Source organism: Alexandromys fortis, unplaced genomic scaffold (genome assembly GCF_014885135.2).
Source record: "Alexandromys fortis isolate MF-2015 unplaced genomic scaffold, M_Fortis_MF-2015_v1.1 scaffold_110, whole genome shotgun sequence".
Lineage (NCBI taxonomy): Eukaryota > Metazoa > Chordata > Mammalia > Rodentia > Cricetidae > Alexandromys > Alexandromys fortis.
In genome coordinates, this window is record NW_026068014.1 from 2,542,795 (window position 1) to 2,546,152 (window position 3,358).

The following is a 3,358-nucleotide window of genomic DNA, read 5'->3' on the forward strand; positions in this document are numbered from 1 at the left end:
CGCTGAGCATGGCGTCTCTGCTCCAGCAGAGCTGTCGGGTTTGTCCGAGAGCAGAGCAGAGTCTGACCTCACTTCCTCTTCTGCCCAGCATCTTATCCTGTTTATTCCGCCCACCTATCTTTTAACCTATCAGGGCCAGCAGTTTCTTTATTGCTCAGCCAATGAAATCAACAGATTGATATGACACTCCCACATCAAGTGGCCACAGTGAAAAGCAAGCTAATGGACACATACTACCTGGTAACAGCCACGGAGATAGCTAACCTTCCTGGGTTACTGCAAGGTGGCCTGGGAATACCAGGTGGGAGAGACCAGCTTTCCAGTTCATTTTCCTCACTGTATGCTCTAGTGCGGAGATGACATATTAAGCCAGGTTAAAAGTTAACTAGTTGCCTAGGAAGGGAAGAGAGACCATAGAACCTGGCTAAGGGCATGGTAACGCCGGAGTGCTCGCATGTATTTGTTGTGAGTATCGTGTCAGCAGTAACGGACCCGGAAAATCACACTTCTCAGGAACCCAGATCCCATGAAACATTTTTAGGAAGGTTGAGACTGGTTCCGCCCGGGAAGCAATGCTCCTTTAAATTTCACATGAAACGGCTCCCTCTGGGATGTTGTTAACAGGCAGGTCTGGGCAGTCAGTCTGGAGCTGGTGGAGAAGACACTGGTACTAAAGCTCCCAGATGAGGTCCATGTTTCTGGTCCGTGAACTGTTCTTCTTATGGCACAGATGTAAAGCTGAGACTATCACTCTTTAGTTCAGGGCAATTCACCAAACATTCTGTTATCAACACAAACTCACTCACATGCACACACAAGTATTCCTGGAGTGTGAACCTCAGGACATGGGCGTCTCACCAAATCATCTTTATTTCTTCTTCCCATCATTTTAAAAACATGTACACTAATCATCACGCGGTGCTGGGTGGAAATCTCTCCAGACACTATGCTTTTCTCTCCATCCTTAAGTAATAGACCCTCCTACTGTCAATTAAGATCATGAACTCAAGAACCCATTCACTAATTAGACTGCAGGCCCAAGACATTTAACCAAGCTCTGATCTTAATTTAATATGGAAAGCTCACGTGGCCCAGCCTGTGCCTCTTTTCCCTGCAAGTGGCCCCTGGAAAGGGACTCTCATTAGCTTTCTCGATTTGCCCTTCTTGGATTCTTTTATTTAAAGTAGATTGTCTTCCTTCTGGGGCTCTTTTGGGAATCTAGGTCATTTCCTTTCCTGAGGACGTCCTTCCTGCCTTTGCTCACTGCTGCCTGGAAGAGCTATTACAGTTCTAGGAAGACCCTTGCCCCTCCTGATTGGGGTCCTAGGAGTCTGACTTGACCTCATTATCTGCTGCTGCCCTCTGGGACCACACTGATGCTTGCTGTGCTCTCTGCTTCTCTTCTGGTGCCCAGGAAACATGGTGATGGTGATGTGTTTTACTCTGGAAAACTCCAAAAGTGTAGGTGGCGCTTACCCGAGAGCAGTTATGCAACCATCCCCCAGCTGCCGAATTTTATGGGCTGAAGGTAGCAAGCAGATTCAGAATCTCAACAGTGCAGCATCAGCGTCTCCAAATGAGCCTATTAGAATCCTCTGTAGAGTGGGATGGTGGGAGGAGATGAACAAGGCAGCCATTGTCCCTGAGTGTCTCTTCAGAGATGGCCTTCTTCCTTAAACTTTTCATGTTCTCAAGGTGGATCAGAGGGGTCAGAAGTTATAGGTTATATTCTCCAATTTTTTCTTTGGCATTATTTATGTGGCTGGATTTTGCTTCCTTTTAAATATTACTTAGCAGTCTCTTATATACAGCAATTATAACAATAGCCTAAGCATAACAAGTCTAATATCATCAAGCATGATACATTTCCTGTTTTACAAGTTAAAAAATGTGGTAAAATTAATTAAGTTAAATGCAAAAGGTTAAGTAAAAAGTGCTGGTTATGAGTCTAGTTAGGAGAGGGGCTCTTGAGTCTCCCTGTAGCTGAGGTGCCGCTTGCTGCTAATTGCTGCTGGTGGAGTGAGAGTCAGTTTTCTTTGGAGATGTAGTTTGTGATAGCTTAGCAATGCTCCAGCCAGTGGCTCTATACTTAAGTACACTTTGGCAACACTAAAGGACTCAGTGGGAGCGAAAACTATGGTAGGGATGTGAACTTCCAAAACTACTGTAAGTTTACAATCTAGCAGAACACTTTCTGGTAAAAAAAAATCCATATTATTGTACCCTTTCTTAGCAGTTAATCCAAATAGACCTGTCAGTCACTCAAACAGGAAAATGCTGTTTCGTACAGTTTTAGAAAACATTGCAGTTTGCTTACTCATGGAGTTTGGCACAACTGTTTCTCAGGCTGCTACCTACCTTTAGCAGTCAGAATGCTTTCTTATTATTCTGTGATAAGCTCTGTCTGTCTTCTGTACTCCCTGGATCTTGTCTGATGTTTTTTTTTTTTTTGATGAAGAGCACAGACTATTAAACTGAGGGGAGGGTAGCGTCTGAGATTTTTGTATCACTCAACATGCGTGCAGGCCTCATGGGAAGTCTGTAATATTTCCAATCTATTAACAGGATGCATATTCTAAGCAATCCTGCAACAGTAAATTGTTTTATATTAGATTTTCCATCTCCTCTCATCCCAAACACTATTCTTTGGCTATTTCTTAGAATTCACTCTTGGGAAAGACATCTTATTTAGGACTAAATGTTCCAAGATAGTTCACTCTGTATTGTCTAGTTGTGGGTCTCTATATTGGTTCCCAGCTACTGCAGGAAAAAGCTTCTCAGATGACGGCCCATTGAGGCACTGATTATGAATATAGTAGAATTTAATTAGGAGTAATTTTATTGCTATATTCCTTTAGTGAAACAGTAGTGTTTGGTTTTCTCCTAGGTCCATGGCCTAGCTAGTCTCAGGCTCTTGACCATCTCAGCAGTGTAAGGCATGGATTCCAAATCACAGAGTGGCCTGGAATCTAATCAGATTGTGGTTGGTTACTCCCACAACGTTTGTGCCACTATTGCACCAGTGTGTCATGCAAGTCACCACTGTATGGCAGAGGGGTTGAATCTGGATTTGTGTTCACCTTTCTCCTCTGATAGCATGCTGAGAACCTTCTAGTACCATAGACACTAGTCAGTAGGGGTGAAGGCTCCAGGTCAACTCCCTCCCCTCAGGACTCCTTGAGCCCTACAGAAAAGAAGTCTGAATGAGTCAGTGGGCATGGAAGACACAAAGGAAACAAGGCCTTCTAGAGCAGAGCTGATATACGTGTAAACTCAACCCTGAGGTAGCTTGGCCAGGGCCTGCACAGATTCAAGCCAGATGGGATCCCAGTACTGAGAGAGGAAACAGATCCCCATA